Source organism: Sus scrofa, chromosome 11, assembly GCF_054392235.1.
Source record: "Sus scrofa isolate SSC_HxYL_T2T_F1_AM1 chromosome 11, Sscrofa_HxYL_maternal_Yorkshire_Landrace_v2.0, whole genome shotgun sequence".
Taxonomy (NCBI): Eukaryota; Metazoa; Chordata; class Mammalia; order Artiodactyla; family Suidae; genus Sus; species Sus scrofa.
The window spans coordinates 48,845,742-48,855,785 of NC_139393.1; the positions used below are offsets into that span (position 1 = coordinate 48,845,742).

The 10,044-nt window shown below is 35.4% G+C and overlaps 1 pseudogene; it reads left to right on the plus strand.

Moving 5' to 3' along the window:
- The first annotated feature begins 806 nt into the window (after positions 1-806).
- On the plus strand, positions 807-1,572 carry LOC102164005 (uncharacterized; annotated as a pseudogene).
- Positions 1,573-10,044: the final 8,472 nt, after the last annotated feature.

Below are 10,044 nucleotides of genomic sequence, written 5' to 3' on the forward strand. Positions count from 1 at the left end.
ATGGAAAGACATCAGATATAACCTAACCTTATAAATCATTATTTTTTCTTAAAATACATATCAAAAAAAAAACCCTGTCAAACACTGTATCACACCCATTATATCATTAGAATTAACACTATATGACATCACTATAGATGACATAAAACCTTCCCTAGCTGTTTACTGGTACTAAGAGGAATCAGGCTTGCAGGGAATCCAGACACCACAGAAATGTAAGTGTGTGAATATTTGTTTAAATATGTAATACTACTATTAAATGTCTAAGTAAATACGGCAAAAATTGTTAATGTATAGCTTTAAAAATATTTCCTATTCTTACAAAGCAAGACTTTTTTTAATACATAGTATCTTCCACATCAATGCACATGATTTAGTTCCCAATAATTAATACATTAGTGAAAGATTAATAGTTATTAGACATAGTTTAGTTCAGAGTTTAGCTCAGTTTAACACAGACATTAATTTTGATCTATCATGTAGATCCAAAATATAATCTAGAATTCTTAATTTGTAATTTTTGTGTGCTGAGATTTAAATGTATTCAGTTTTTTTATATCAACCTAATAGTTTACTGACCTCTCCTGGTAATTTCAGTGTTTTCTCCTGCAGTGGGCCTGGCTGAGCTTTGTTTAGATCCCTGCTGGGTTTACTACTGGCATAAGTCAACCAAGAGCCAAATATATACAAACAAATTCTCAACAAATCTCGGATCTTTTTTCTTGCAAATATCATTAGTTCACCTTTAGTTGAATCCAGCATACTGGGAGTTTACATCCTCTTTTCAAATAAAACACTAAGAAGCAATGGTTGTCTCTGAATCAAACGGAGGAAAGACATTGCGTTTATTTTCCTCTTTTTTTTTTTCTTGGGCCCAAGATCAAAACAAGCTTGAACTTGGATATCACAAGGTGGGAAAACATCTTCAGAGAGACAATAAGCTGGGCAGGGATGAGAACAAGGCTCATAGAAAAGGAAACAAGTCCCTCTAGGGAGAAAACAAAGCTCTTTGACAAGAAAACAAAGCCTTCTGAATGGACAACCAGTTGATAGGGGAGGAGAACCAGTCCCAGAGACAGCAAGTCCAGGTGTTACAGAAGTTTAAAAGTGTGATTTTAGAAAGCCAAAAACCACCCGGAGAAGACACCAATGCCTTGAACACAGAAAGAAAGTCTTATTGACAACAGAATCGAGCCTTGGAGGCTCAGATCAAGGCTCTCAGGGAATAGGAGAAAGCCCTCCAAAATGAGACCAAAGCTCATCAAGAAGAAATAAAGTCTCTCCATGAGGACGTCAAGGCCCTACAGCATCAGCAGAGTGTGATCAAGATGGAGGAACAGGCCTTGATGAAAGAAGGAATCACCCTGGAGATGGAAGAACTGGCCTTGTTGGAGGAGGAACAGGCCCTTCGTGAAGAGAACAAGGCTCTTAGAGAGAACAGTGCCCTTAAAGAGGAGGAAAAGACCCTTCTGCAAGAGGCAAAGGTCCTTGAGGTGTGGAATAAGATTCTTCAGGGGAAAGCCAGCAAATACACTTGCTGGAAAAATGCACAATGATAAAGCAGAAGTGTGAATTGAAGATGTACCTAGTAAACCGTGAATATCAATGACATTGCAGAAAAAATTAGTTTGAACTTTTGAAAGTGAAATGCTATTGTTGGGGTTGCAGTCAGAGACCAGGAAATGTGCAGTGTTCATTATCTGGTCCTGGAAACTAAATAAACTCCTCAACAATAAATAAACAATGGTTCTTTAGACCTAATTAAATTATAAACTACTATTGGTAAATATTATTTTTAAATGGAAAAGATGTATTGCTCAAAACATGAGACACTGACTGGACCTGCTGGGTTTACCCTTTCCTTTCAGAGACATTGAGTGACTGTTGTAAGAAATCAATAGCACAGAGGAAAATTTGTCTTAAAACTTACTCTTAGAATTATGAACAATATAGTGAAGTATTAAGTTTTGCATACTTCATATGTATGTGGGAAAAGATTGTACAGGAATATTCTGCTTTATGCTTATTCCAATAGTCTAGTTGAGGAGGCCAATAAAATACTAATAAGAATTTTAAATATGTGACATGGGATTTCCCACTGTGGCACAGCAGAAATGATTCTGACTAGTATCCATGAGGATAGGGGTTAGATCCTTGGCCTCGCTCAGCAGGTTAAGGATCCGGCATTGCCATGAGCTGTGGTGTAGTTCACAGATGTTGCCTGGATTGCACATTGCTGTGGCTGTGGCATAGGCTGGTGGCTGTACCTCCAATTTGACCCCTATCCTGGGCGCTTCCATATGATGCAGATGCATCTCCAAAAAGCAAAAATAAAGTAAGTAAATAAACAAAATATGTGATGATATAAAAATGAACATTCACAAATTCCCATGGTCTCTTTATTTTTCCTCTCAGTTATTGTTCTCTTCCTTTTGCTTTCTGGGAGGGTGCCATGCTCTCTAATAAATGTATTAATGAGAGAAAAGGGACTGAAAGAACCAAGTTATCTAAACTAATAATGGGGCTTGTGGAGTTTGGAATGTGAATCTGTGGGGCAGTCCATGTTCAGCAGAAAGTGGGGAACATAGAAATAGATTTTTCAGAATTATTAATGCTGAAAACAGATCTAATTGTTTACTCTTAAAAAAAAATTCTACCAAAATGAAGTCACATAGACTTATGGATTTATTTGAGTTACGCAGATAGTTGCAGGACACTAGGTTACAAATTGCTAGAGGGCTGCTGTTGTTCCTTACTTTTCATCATTAGAAATTTTGAGGACTTAATACAAGATAAATATTTAATGGATTTTTAAGTCATATCTCATTCTGATTCTTGTCCAGTGTTAGGTAACAGGAATATAAGGAAAGTGTAGAAAGAAAAGTCCTTTTTCCTTTTCCTAGATACTGCCAAACCTGCAAAAAAAAAAAAAAAAAAAGAAAGCCAACATTTATTTATTAAACACTTCCAATTAGCACACTACATACATATAAATATATTTAAGTATAAAAAAGTTGAGACATGTCTCCTGACTTTGAGTATTCAATAAACTGTAAGGGAAGATGATTATTCCTTAAGAGAGTATAGCTGCCTGATACACAATTTACTAACCACTGTTCATTGGAACTTATATAGCCACCATTTAAATAAAGTCAGCCTCGGATAACATTAAAAGCAGTGTTTGCAGACATGTGTTCAACCGACTTGTGGTCCAGTTGGGACAGGGAAGAGATGCATAGCCTTTATCATTGTTTTTACCTCAAAGGATGTAGGAGAATCTTGCAGGCAGAACAATGACCAGCTTGGTATTCTAGGGTTTATGGATATGCAGCTTTCCTGTGCACACATGAATTTTGATATGCTATTATTCACTGAAAATAGTCTTTATTCTGGAAAACTCCCTGCTCTAATGTTTAGGAGAAATATTTTACTCTTATGTGGTGAAGTTAGAAAGAGCAGTGGCCACAGAAGTGGGATAGTCATCAAGTGAGGAAGCTGTCATTATTGCCTCGTAGTTGGATCAGCGGCCATTCCGGTTAAACTGAAGACACAGGGCACACTGATCAGCAGTTCAATCCCTCCTCTTTGAATTCAAATTCCAAGCTAAAAATTGGAACTATTTCAAAGAAATGTTGGTTAATATTTATAGCACACTCTACAAGTAAGGAATTACATAATTAAGGAATGGGTTAAAACAATTTATGTTGAAGTCCTTCTTCATAATGTCTGTGATCATTCACCTTTCCAGACTAATCAAAAGTTGAATGTATTTAAATTGACATTTAAAAGTTTTCATATTGTTGTTATATATCAATTTTATTGAGATTATGTGTTAAAAAGAGGAGATATCTTGAGTGAGAAAAATGGGGGTGTTTTGATGCTTACAATGCAGGATCTTTAATGTATATGAACTTTGTTTCTTTGTTGTTCATTTCTAGATCTTTCCTCATGGTTTCCAGATGGTCACCTAAAGGTCATTTGAATAACTAATGCTCACAGTAGGATTACTCTTTAATCAACAACTGCAGGAAAGAATAGTGGCATGGATGCTCCAAATATCTTAGAGATGAGATTTGTCTTTAAGAGACCATCAGGACTCTATGCCACAGGTGAACTGCTAAAAAGAAAAAAACAAAATAAAAAAAAGGAGTTCTTGTTGTGGCCCAGTGGTAAGAAAACTGACTAGAAACTAGTATCCATAAGGATGTAGGTTCAATCCCTGGCCCTGTTCAGTGGTTAAGGATCTGGCATTGCCTTGAGCGGTAGTGTAGGTTGCAGACATGGTTTGGATCCTATGTTGCTTTGGCTTATTGTATAGGCCAGCAGCTGCAGCTCCAATTCAACCCCTATCCTGGGAACTTCCATATGCCACAGGTGTAGTCCTAAAAAAAAGGGAACGGCGGGCCTCAAATCATGTGCTAAGCTCCATTTATTAAAGGCCACAAATCCCATGATCCTAGGTCCATCCTTCCTCACTTTGGTTTATACTACATTATGCACTATGTTTCTTCTAATACAGCCTGATACACCATATATAACCCTCCTGAACCTTTTATCAAACCTCCTTCCTGAAAGTTCCTTTTGTCTTTGTAACTTAAACAGACCTCAGGGATACTGCCCTCAGGTGAAGGCTTTTAGGTACCAGAAAAGATTGAGCTAGTATAGTTTTCCTTATTTCTCACTGCTTTTCCAAAACTTTTATCTTGTTTCCTCCTATAAAATATTTAGTTAAAATGAAGCATAGGATATGTGATAGTGTTAGCAAACTTACATTTGTGTGCCAGACACACGGTGAGCCTGAACAAGCCTAGGAGTCTGGTGCAGAGAAATGTTTCTAAATAGCCATGCAAGGAGATGGGTAGCCCTGCCCAATAAAACCCCCAAATCTGAAGTGTTTCAGCCAAACGCTTTTAAAGGCAAGGTGAGGGAGGCGTGTGGTTAGTTGTTGCAAACTTCTTGGTCTAGAAATCATTTGTTCTTGCAGCTGTCCATGGAGTTCAGTTTCCTATAAACCTTCAACAAGAGATATTATTCTGTTCTGCAACTTTTTGGCTTTATATGAATGGACGCTTAAAAGTCATTTTAAGTCAATAATAGGCTATCCTGTATATTTCAGGCTATTTACAAAAGATACCGAGCCAGCATGAATAAGCACAGGCAACAAAGCACAAAGTTTAAGGCAAAGGGAACAGATATAATATGGAGTCAGATTTGTTCTTGCCTATTAAATGCCACTTTCTATCCTCTGTATCACTTCATATTCAGACTTCTTATTCACTCTGATATTAAAATCTTTGGACTCTGGCTCATAGTATTCCTTTTCCATACTCCTGCTTTTACTCTTCTGTATAATTTCAAACTTCACATATAGATGATTTGTTCAGAAATGTGTCACTCATTCCCTTGGAACTTCTTATCTCCAAAAACAATTTCCATCATATCACATTAGTCTCCATCTCCATCGTCATAGCTTGAAACTTTTCTGATTTGGAATAAATTGATTTAGAAATCCGAACGTTCCACTTTCTGAATATACACTTTCTGAATATTCCACTTTGTGAATATACACTCCAATATCTTATTTTCCTATTTACACAACTCATGTAGACATCCAACTCCTAACTCCATCAATATTATTTAGCTACTATCACTCCTCATATATTCAATTCTTTTGTTATTCAGCATAGAGTCTGGTTCATTGTATTACCCTTGAGAAAAACTCACTTTCCTGTTCACTGACCTAAAAAATTTCCAACCTTGATTTCCCATAACTGTGTGTTTTTTCTTTGTCTATGCCTTGTCTATTTTCTTATTTATTGCTTTGTGTTCTGAGCAAGTGTATAATCAGAGATCTTGCTATCATTACATAGAAGTAACACTATATAGTTAGAGTAGTAAACACTTACAAATATTAACTCACTTCCTCTTTGCACACAAACTAAGTACTGTCAGTATCCTCATTTTACAGCTGAGGAAAATAAAGCATAAGAAAATATAACTGTTTACCAGATCACATATATGATTTTTCAGTTATAGAATTTAAACTCATGTGGTCTCATTCCAGATTCTGTAAATTCAGCTTCTACTGGATATTAGCACTATGAAATCACTCAAATGCAAATGAAGACAAAAATGACCAGCAATCCTATCTTTTTCCAGCTTTCCAGTGTAAACAGATTTTAACCTCTCCTTTCTCCTCTACCTCTAATATCTTCCTACCAAATGATAAACTTGCTTCCTAGATCCTTGAGAAAATATATATTAAGAACTCTGACACAAATACAAATACAACTGTACCTCTTCTGTACATAAAATACCTACATTCCCTCCTAAGAAAAATAAAATAGCTTTCCTAGAGTTAAATCCTTCAATATCTGCTCAGAATTTCATCCTGTATTTTCATCTCAAGGAATTTATTCTGGTCTACATTCTCTAACATTTAATATTCTCAGAAATGGAGTTCTCACTGTGGCACAATGGAAACTGATCCATTGGGGATAAGGGTTTGATCCATGGCCTCACTCAGTGGGTTAAGGATCTGGCATTGCCATGAGCTGTGATGTAGTTCACAGACATGGCTCAGATCCCATATTGCTCTGGCTATTGCGTAGGTTGGCAGCTGTAGCTCCAATTAGACCCATAGCCTGGGAACTTCCATATGCCACGTGTAGCCCTAAAAAGAAAAAAGAAAAAAGGAAAAAAAATTCTTGAAAATAATAGCCAGTCTTTTACTTTTAGTCATTCTATGCAATATAAAATTGTATTTCACTGTGGCTTAATACAAACAAATTGTCCCCAAGATTAATGATATTGAGCATATTTTCATATGCATACTGTTTATTAACTTATCTTTTGTCGTGAAGTACTTTTTCACTTTTATTTTTTTCTTGGTGAATTGTCTTCTTGTTGAGTTTTGAAAGTTCTTTATATATTCAAGACACAGGTCCTTTTACATTCATGGCTATTGCAAATATGTTGTCCAATTTGTGGTTTGCTTTTTGATTTTTCAACAGTGAGACATAAAGAGCAGAAGTCTTTGAATATGAAGTCCAAGTTACCTGTTTTTTCATTTAATGACGTATTATATTTATATCTAATGTCTCTTTACCATTATGTATTCTCGTTTTGAGCCATATATTTTTGTTCAGGAATGTGGTAACACATTCAACGACTCTAACATAAAGTGTTTGCTTGAATACATATAAAGTGTGTAATCATGATTCTTTGGCAAGTGAAAAGTTGTATTTACCTCTAGGAAATACTAAAGTCTGTGTATATGTTATTTCATATAGGAATTATTAAAGAAAAATATTTTTAAAGGGAGAAAAATCTCAATAAACATTATTTTACAAAAATAGAATCTAAAAAGAATAGTTCACTAGAGATAGTCCACTAGAACTGGGTAATTGTTGTGCCACTTAGTTGAGATGATAAGTCTTCCAGTCACTGTAGTTTCTGCAACATACGTACCTTAGATCTGGCCAATGTCCACACGAATAATTTTTATTATTAATCCTTCTAGCTTTTTTGATTGCCAAAAGGGCTAAGAGAATAGCTATAAAATATATAACTGTATTATTTAAAGAAATAAAACAAGATATTCAAGGACCCGGGGGTGTTGGAGCCACCTAACAGAGGCTTCTCACAATTGGCTCAAAGAGATGAATGATTGCATACATCTCTGTATTCATGATATCACATTGGTATCCTGAACTTTGTAAACCCAAAATTAGGGGTTTTTTTTGTTTTTTTTTTGTTTGTTTGTTTGTTTGTTTTTTGTAGCATCAGTTGTTAAACATTTACCTACCTGGCACAAGTCGAAGTACTTGAAAATTAAAACAGTGAATCTAGATGTTTTATAATCATTTATATTTATGTTTTAAATAAATTAGAAAATATGGTCTAACTAATTGTAGATATTTGCTGCATTGGTTATTTACCTTTCAAAGAAATTTCACAATACTTTAATGATCCACAATTTCTTTTTGGTTTTGGGTTTTTGTTTTGTCTTTTTAGGACCACAACTGCAATATATCATAGTTCCTAAGCTAAGGGTCAAATTGGAGCTGCAGCTGCCAGCCTACACCACAGCTACAGCAATGCCAGAACTGAGCCATATCTGCAATCTACACCACAGCTCATGGCAACATTGGGTACTTAATCCAGTAAGAAAGGCCAGGGATCAAACCCATGCCCTCATGGATGCTAGTCAAGTTCACTACCTCTGAGGCACAAGATCCCAATGATCTACAATTTATTGACCATGATTCACATTTTATTTAGATTGCACTTGCCACGTATTGAACCTGTGCCACAGTAATGACTAGAGCTGCTTCAGTGACAATGCTGGATCCTTAACCTGATGCACCTTAAGCTCCTGCATTTTAAGCAGAAAAAATGGAGGCATAATTGAAACAATGAAGCAAGATATTTTCCCTCTAAACAACTGTTATTATTTTATTTTTATTAATCTGTATTTTAAAACATTTGTATAACTACTTAATTATATATTTTTTACTGTCCTCAAAAATATTGTTAGTATATGACTTTGTATACGGGTAATGAAAAGCATGAAAGTAACAGAAAATTACACAATTCGAGAACAAAATTATAATAGATAGACAGTTGTTTTATGTTCAGGATACTATACCTTATGTTCAGGGACTATTGTAATAGACCAGATAGCATTAGGAGTCTCAAAAGGGAGATCACAGCAGAGGTAGGGATATTAAGAAGCTATTAGAACCATGTGAAATTATAGATTTTATACTGAAGGAGATGAGATAAACTAAGATATATTCAGAGTAAAAAATCAAAAAGACATAAAATTGGATCAACAAAGGGGAAAGTATTTATGGTTATTTATTTGGCTGAATGAAACTGCGCAAAACAATCATGATTCATATAATTTTGATATCTATACTTTTTAAAATTCTAAAGAGATGATAGGTTTGATCAAAAATGTTAAAGTAGAATATTTGGTATTATCCTTGATTTTACTCAAACCTTTAATGTTAAACTCTGAAGTCCTTGGATATATCTTTGAGGCAGTAATATTACATCAATATAGGTGTATTTTTCACCTCCTCAAATATATCTAGAACCATTCATTTTATAGAAACCATCACTATTATCGCTGCATAGTGAGCAATGTAATATGGATGATAAAAATTATTAAAATTTTTCTGATTTGGTCTGATTAGAATATAAAGTTAGAGGTAAACTCTGAATCTGCAACACATGGTGCCATAACAAATGAGACACAGAAAAACCTCTATATATGGTTTATTTAAGCTAGGGATTAAATTTCCCAAGTGTGATAGTTCACAAAAATTTTTATTTTATCACTGCTCCTGATGTTATGCCAATTGTTTTTGTGGACTGAATCTGGGCTAAACCTTGCTTTGGCCTAGGAGGTGTGATCAGCTGATTCAAGCAGAACCTCAAGAAAAAACTTGCCTTTTTATACTTGTGTACTCTTAATTTATACCAATGCCCACAGAGCATTCCTGGGCTAGGTGCTATAGGGTAAGAGACATGTTCAGCAGTCACCCATCAAATGTCAAGAGCCATCTGACAAGAGACATGTGCATGAGCCCATCCTGGACTAGAAGAACAATTTAGAAGAGGCAGGTCTAATTACTAACCCACAATACTGTGTGTCCAATTTTTGCTTATTAATTTTAGTCACTGATGCTGGGCTTGCTACACAATATAATTGAGACAAAAAAGAGAATAAGCATCAGATAAACCAAATTTTTATCTTTCTTCTCTGTTATTTTATGATTTTTGTTTATGCCTAAAAAAATTAAAGGCATTTTTTGGAGTTCCCATCATAGTGCAGTGGAAATGAATTTGACTAGGAACCACGAGCTCACAGGTTTGATCCCTGGCCTTGCTCAGTTGGTGAAAGATCTGGCATTGCCATGAGATGTGGTGTAGGTCACAGTTGTGGCCCAGATCTGATGTTGCTGTGGCTGTGGCATAGACTGGCAGCTGTAACTCTGATTCAACCCCTAGCCTGGGAACCTCCATATACAGTGG